The sequence below is a fragment of the Lactuca sativa genome, chromosome 7 (genome assembly GCF_002870075.4).
Source record: "Lactuca sativa cultivar Salinas chromosome 7, Lsat_Salinas_v11, whole genome shotgun sequence".
Taxonomy (NCBI): domain Eukaryota; kingdom Viridiplantae; phylum Streptophyta; class Magnoliopsida; order Asterales; family Asteraceae; genus Lactuca; species Lactuca sativa.
Genome location: NC_056629.2, coordinates 3,031,862 through 3,039,766, shown reverse-complemented (window position 1 = coordinate 3,039,766; position 7,905 = coordinate 3,031,862).

Sequence of the window (7,905 nt, the reverse complement as noted above, 5' to 3'; positions counted from 1 at the left end):
TCATTTTTTGTGCTTGTTAAAGGAGCTAAGGAATTAGGAGTTGCTTGGCTTGAAGAAGAAGTCTTGGATCCAGAATCTCTTTCTCATTTGCCAAGTTTTTGTGGTATCAAGTTCTCACCTTGCTTATTAGTTGCTTAGATCTCTTCTTGGGTTAGAGTTTATGCTTTTTAGCCATGGTTGGGTGTATGTTGGGGATTAGGACGTCCCAAATGATTATTCTTTTAGATCTAAGGTCAACATGAGCTCTTTTGGCATAAATGTGCCAAATTTATGGATTTAAGGGCTTCATGCATTCATTAAGTCTTTCATTTAGCCCTTTTTGAGCTTTTGAGCTCCTCCTAGTCACGCTTAAGCGTAAAGTTGGAAACTTTACGTGGGCATCTAGCCTTATGGGGTCAGATATGCATTTTGGGGATTTTTTCTTTGATGATTAAGTGCTTAATGATTAAGCCCTCACTCTTTTAAGTATAGGGTTTGGGTTTGGACCCATTTAGGTGGTTCCTAGTGGTAAAGTTGGAACTTTTCCCTTTTTGATCTCATTTTGGTCGAGATCTGAGCTTTGGAGCCCTTGGATTCGATGAAGGCAGCTTAATGCATTAAGTTGTTGGTTCTTGGGAGAATTCGGCGAGTTTGTTGGACAACTCGTCGAGTTGACTTGGTTTTTCCCGATATGTGCAGTTGATGGAGAAACTCGACGAGTTGAAGGATAACTCGGCGAGTTGGGTCAACTGGGACTGTTGACTTTGACTTTTGATTTTTGTTTTATATCAAGTTTGTCCCAAAGGGTACTTGAGGTAATCTGAATTGTAATTAAAGGAATTATGGGCTTAGGATAAGGCCCATATGGGTTTGGGCCCAATTTGGAAAATTGGGCCATTAGTGGGCTTTTATGGATCTAATAGTTTCTGGTATTTTGGGCTTGAGTTATTAATGGGCCATCAGGATACAAAGTGGTTGGCTAGAAAGAATTGTTGGACCTTAAGGCAAGACCATGTATGGGGTTTGGGCCCAATTTGGAGAATTGGGCCATTGATTGATTAGTGGGCCTTTCACATTGAATTTTGGGTCATGGATTTGGGCAAGGCTCGGTTGGGGGTAAAATGGTGTTTTTTTACCCTAGGTATGAAGTCGTGGTTATGGATTTGAACCTAATTGTTAATTGGGTGTTGTTTTGATCTAACAGTTTAGAGGAGTCGTCAGGGGCAACAGCTAGGGATGTAACACCCATAAAATTCAAGCCAAATTTGAACCTTTAAAACATTTCAAAACCATTAAATCATTACAGACTTGTTTTCAAAATGTATCATATCAGAGTTTCGCAGAAACATAAGCAAAACAGGACCTTTGCCTTGCCGTGATCCCATGATATACCTGAAACAATAAACTGAAACTGTAAGCCCGAAAGCCTAATGAGTTACCCCCAAAATACCAACTCATATAACCATAATCATATCATATCAACAAATACAGACCAACATGTATAATGAACCTTCAACCTGACTGGACCACCTTGCAGGGCCTTCAACTTATCTGGAACGCTCCCGAGCCTTCGGCATGACTAGACCGCTTCGCAGGGCCTTCAGCCTATCCGGACCGCTCACACGGTATGTTGGCGTTCATCACAAAGAAGGACCGCCTCAACCTAACCCCGAATCAACAAACATGTGCACATAAATATCATGTGCTAGCTCATAACGTATAACAGTCAAACCAATCTATCATATCATTAATCATAGCAACATCCCACTAACCGGGATACAGACCTAACTGGTCACTAACATAGCATCATCCAATGACCAGGACACTGACCTAACCAGGCCACTAAGCATAAGCATATCACCATCCTAACTACCAGTATGTAATCAATAAACATATCATGCCATAACCATAGACAATCCATAAAGGGCCGACCTTGGTACCTTAGACCCATTGATATAGTGAGGATAACTCACCTCACACTGTCGACTCTAAGATAAACTCAAACTCTCAGATCGCCGACACAAACTCCACCACCTATATCCACCATAGAACCATGCTTGTAAATTTCCAATTTCCCAAAATGTCCCCAGAAGTCAATTGGTCAACCCTTGGTCAAAGTCAAAGTGATCGGTCAATGTCAACAGTCTATGTTGACCTCAACTCGTCGAGTACGCTCAGGTACTCACTGAGTTCCTTGCATAACTCGCCAACTCGCCGAGTCACTAGAGTGACTCGTCGAGTTCCTAAGTCTTGTGGCTGCAAACTCCTTGGCCGACTCGTCGAGTTTCCCTTGCAACTCGCCAAGTTCATATATGTCCAAAGGTTGGTAAAACCCTAGCCGACTCGCCGAGTCACTCATCTGACTCGTCGAGCCCGTGACAATCTTCATCGGACTCGCTGAGTTGACCATGTGACTCGCTGAGTCCCTTCAGTCCTTCATCCATACCAATACTTTTTAAGCCATGCTAAGGTTCCATATTGTAGATCCAGCTTCCCAAGGCATGTTTATCACGTAAAGTTGCAAACTTTACGTGCATGCAAAGCTCTAAAGTCTTAAAATGACAAAACTAAGCTTGCAAAGAAGTCTTACATTTGAGGGGAGGTTCATACTTGCCAAAGCTAACCACTTTATGGACTTAGAGACCAAAGAGAGCTCAGATCTGAAGTTGCAACTTCAAATCTTAGCTCAAACACAAGAAAATCTTCCTAAAATCCACCCAAATGAGATATAGAATGAAATGAGGCCAAGATAACAACTTAATACCTTCCAAAGGATGCCAAATGAGGGAGATCTCTGATTCCCACACGTTCCCTACTTCTGGATACCTGTTTCTCCAAGCTTTTCTCACCAAAAATCCTTCTTCAAAACTTAAGACACACAAATGGAGTACACTCACACGAGTTAGGGTTATGGAGTATCAAGAGGCTGTAAAGGGGAGGCTGGGGAGACCAATGATCCTTTAAATAAGGTGTAAAACCCCTGAAATTAGGGTTTCATTCTCCAACTCCTACTCGTCGAGTCCCCTTTTGGACTCGGCGAGTAGGTCACTTAAACACGTGGACCAACCCGCTGCCACTCGACGAGTCGGGCAACCAACTCGTCGAGTAGACCTAGAAATCAAGAAAATATTATATCAAAATCAATACCTGAGAATCGGGGCGTTACAAGGGATTTGTTTCAGTGTGCTTCTGCATTCGAGGTGAGTCTCCTCACTGTCTTTAGCGATTCGAAGGCACCAATGTCGGCTCATGGTTATTATGTTAGGATGCCAATTGTCTGCGTGACTTCTTCATGTGTATGCATTGATATGTATGATCGGCAGGGCCAATGGTTATTCTATATGCTAGTATCAGGTTGTGCATATATGATTTGTATGTGGGCGGGGCCCGATTGTTGTGTTGCATGTTACTATCTTTGTGATTTTCACATATGTTTGAATGTTATATGATTATATGGTTATATTTTTAGTGGGTGGGGGCCATTATGCGAGTGTGGGCGGGGCATGTATCTCATTGTTATAGGAGTGTGGGCGAGGCCCGTATCTCATTTGGGCGGGGGCTGTTATGCAAGTGTGGGCGGGCCCGTATCTCATTAGGCGGGGTCGGTCATTGTGACATCCCCATTTTCATGGCCAGAAAAGACCAATTTTGTTTACGCTTTATAAAAACCAGAGTACCTCTTTTAATAAAATTATTGCGAAATTTGTTCCCAGAAAAACATGACAAATACGTTATGAAAGCATTTCTGAAGAAATGTATTTTTATCCATTTTAAAACATTTGGGATGTCATCGTCAATATAGAAACATAAGCATAAACAGAACTTACATTCATTTACACAAGTGATCTACATCTCTTTTAAATATCTTAGTGTAAAGTAGCTTCATATCGACACCTGTGATACAAATAAGCTTGATTGGGTCAGGTTGGGAAACGTGGTGAGTACATAGGGTTTTCAACCCACAATAATATAATTATTATGTTAATCATCAAACAATCAACCCAATTACCCATCCCCATTATCTTCTTTACTCTTAAGGATCTAGCCTAAGATTAAACTATTCCTCGTTCATTCATTCCTAAGGAGTATCCTAAGGAATCGACACTAAGTCTGCATAGTCGCCAGGGTTTATCTCGTTTATTGACAATATCGTTTTTAAGAGTCCACTCGTAATACTTGTCAATGGGTTTTTAGAGTACACCGGGTGAACACATCGTTCACAACACCTATAGGTTGCGAGCCTGCTAGTGTTCCACCAGACTGTCTAGAATAGTCCGCAGTTGTCATCCATACTCTTCTAGGTGACGGGGCCATCGCTTGGGTCATCGTTTGGCTCATCGTTTCGGCTCATCATTTTGGCTCATCGTTTTAGCTCATCGCTTTGGTTCATCGCTTAGCTCATCACTTCGCACCATATTTTATCACTCATATATCATTGCTCATCATTCATCTCATATTTCATCGCTCATCATTTATCTCATCTTTCATCGCTCATCATTTATTTCACCTCTAATATACCCATGTTTTACCCAACACATTTTGTAGATATAAAATACATATACAGTTTAGTTCATTTAAAACATGTATAAAACGTTTCATCCAGCATAGACAACAAGTATTCAGACACTATACACACATAGCACGTAATTTATATAAAATACTTCATATCTATGTGTAAGATGAAAGTAACTATGCACTCACTTGTTAAAGTGATGATTCCGAACTCGGGCAACGCTTTGCTTTTAACGATTCTATTTTCCTTCGACGAAACCTAGCATTATTATCGCTAAGTTTTAGTCTAATCTTTATTGCGACTAATTATTAGTCTAGATTCATCATTAACTCAAAGTCTACTTTCATGATCTATCAAGTAAGGAACAACCAGGTAGGATCATATCGTAGGCAGGGTCCGTTTGGTATACGAAGTATACTGTTTGGAAATCCCACTTTAAACACCTCAGTAAATCGCAGCCTAGACATCATTCTCGTAAGTAGATCAATCAGTATAACGACTTTGAATCACTGATAAATCTTATTTCTAGGTTCATAATAACAATATTATATTTAAATATAAGCTATATTTAAAGTATGGTAGACTTATTTCACTTACATCAGGTTTTATTAAAAACCGGGCTCCGCTAGAGCAGAGCTTCTGAGCCAAAAAACTCTTTTTCTCGGTGCCTTCGTGCGCTCCGGGGCTTTCTTCTAGTGCTAGGGAAGTTTCCTAAGCTTTAGGGGGGGGGGGGGGGGGTAGGGAGTCTAGAGAGAAGTTAGAAAGAGAAAGAAAGGCATATGGTGTGAAGAAAATATGAAGAGTTCATCTCTTATTTATACATGTTTTCTCGTAGAGTAGGCCCTAAGTTTCGTCCGTATCTTCCGCGTACGAGCTCTATTTTCTACATTTTTATACCAACGTGTTGATATTTACGAGTACCACAACTTTCATTTAGACCTCGTTGGCTAATTCTCATTCTATCTCCGATTTGCAAAACTGTATCGAATTTATCGCATTCGAAGAGTAGGGACTAAGTTTCGTCCATATCTTTCGCATACGAGATCTATTATCAACGTTATTATATCCAAGCGTTGGTATTTATGAGTACTACAACTTTCATTTAGACCCCGTCGGCTAATTCTTACTCTATCTCATATTTACAAAACTGTATCGAATTCGCCGTGCTCGAAGAGTAAGGACTAAGTTTCGTCCATATCTTCCGCATACAAGCTCCGTTTTCGACTGTCTTTTTATTGTTGAAATCCTACTAATTTTATCTTCATTTATCGTTTATACTTTTTTGGTTAAAAATCGACCAATCTAAAATTCGAATTTCGGGGTGTGCACTGTTATGCTAAATCTTAGAAAAATCATAACTTCCTCGTACGAAGTCAGATTTGGACGTTCTTTTTATGCACACTCTCGGTTTAACATATACTACGAGTTTATTTTAGATCTCTAAGGCTAGAAAGTATTTTATCGTAAATTCACTTTTTACGATTCCTGGTGTCATACCGGTTTTGCCGTAAAACTTCGACGGACCATAACTTCTTCGTTATAACTCAGATTTCGGCGTTCTTTATATGTACAGAACCTATATACTATAAATTGGTTAATATTAATCCTTCTAAATAATCTTCCATCAAAAAGTCATTTTTTGACGTTCATTATCTCTAAATTGACTAGTCCGAATATGCGGGCGTTACAGTTATCGACTGTGGGCGGGGCCCATATCTCATTTGGGCGGGGCCGTTATATGATATGTATGGTATGAGGTATCTTGGGGAACTCACTAAGTTTTGTACTTACAGTTTATGGTTTAAGGTATTTCTGGTTTGAAAGGGAAGGGTCCGACTTGATTGTAGTGCATACACTCGTGTTTAACTTAACATGTGATTTTGGGAATGAACTCTGACAATTGTTTTATTTCGAAACTAGGTGTGAAACTGGTGTACTACATGGGTTGATTAAAAAAATTATGTATGAAGATATAAACTTTAAATAATTTTTCTAAAGAAAACATTAAATATCAAAGTGTAAACATTAAGTATTTTTAAAAATAAAATTTCAGAATTTATATATAAACAAAAAATAAATAATTCAATTTATATTAATAAAACAAATTATAGAAAAATAATTATATTTTGACCATATAACATTTTTTTTAGTTTGTCAATAAAAAGCATCAAAGTTTGATTATTTTTTTTATATAGACCATTTTGCCTAAAATGACAATGAACTTTAAAAGAAACATGTCAAGTTTGAATTATATATATTGAAAGAAACATATTAAAATTTGAAAATATAAGGAAACAAATTAATGACACATTAATTACTTTCTATAACCTAAAAATTAGATAGTTAATTAAGAATGTAACACCCAAAATCAGGAAGGTCAAGAAAGGAAAGGAAACTCTAAGTCAAAGGGCCGACTCGTCGAGTCCAAGGAGGAACTCGACGAGTCCGAGCGGGATCCGGGTCGAGGAGTAAGTGACCGACTCGGCGACTCGGCTAAGGGGACTCGACGAGTCTGTTCTGAATGAGGAAAACCCTAATTCCGGGAGTTGTATCCTATATAAAGGGTGTTATGTCCCTCCCTCAGCCTCCATATCATCCTAGAGAACCTGTAAACCCTAGATTTCATGTGAGCTTCCATCATTTGAGAGAAATAGCTTTGGAGGAAGGAAATTTTGGAAAGGAACTTGAAGATCAAGAAGGTTTCTTCAAATGAGAGGTGTGGATCCGAGATCTACTTCAGTTTGTGTTCATCTTGGAGGTAATAAGCTGCCATTTTCCCTCCTTTGCATCTAGATCTGTTTTTGTTATTTGATTTGGGGGTTTTATGGTTTTTTGAGACCCAATTCGAGTTTGGGGGCTTAGATATGTTGTTGCCACTTTAGATCTAGTGTCAGGATGGTCCAATATGTCATAAAGCATCAGAAGATGAGTAGTTGGTGAAGCCCTTTTGTCCTTAAACCTAGCCCTAGTGTGTTTTGAGCCTAGATCTCTTTAGTTATATGTAAAGTTTGCAACTTTATGTGAGGATTGAGCTTTGGAAGTATGGATCTATGATTTGGAGCCCCTGCATGGCTCGGAAAGCTACTGTATGGATTAAGAACTGGAGCGACTCGGCGAGTTAGATGAAGTTGGGCAGGAACTCGGCGAGTTGGAAGAACAACTCGACGAGTCTGTTGAAGATTGCCTTGGACTCGACGAGTCTGTTCTTGGACTCGGCGAGTCAAGTCGCGAAACCCCAAACCCTTCGAGTTACGACTTGGATCAGTGCGTTGTGTGGGGACTCAGTGAGTTGGACAGGTCAGGAATCGGAAATCGGTAGACTCGGCGAGTCAGGGGCTGACTCGATGAGTCAAGTCGCGGATGAAAGGATTCTGAGCTAATGAACTCGGCGAGTCAGTAGGCAGACTCGACGA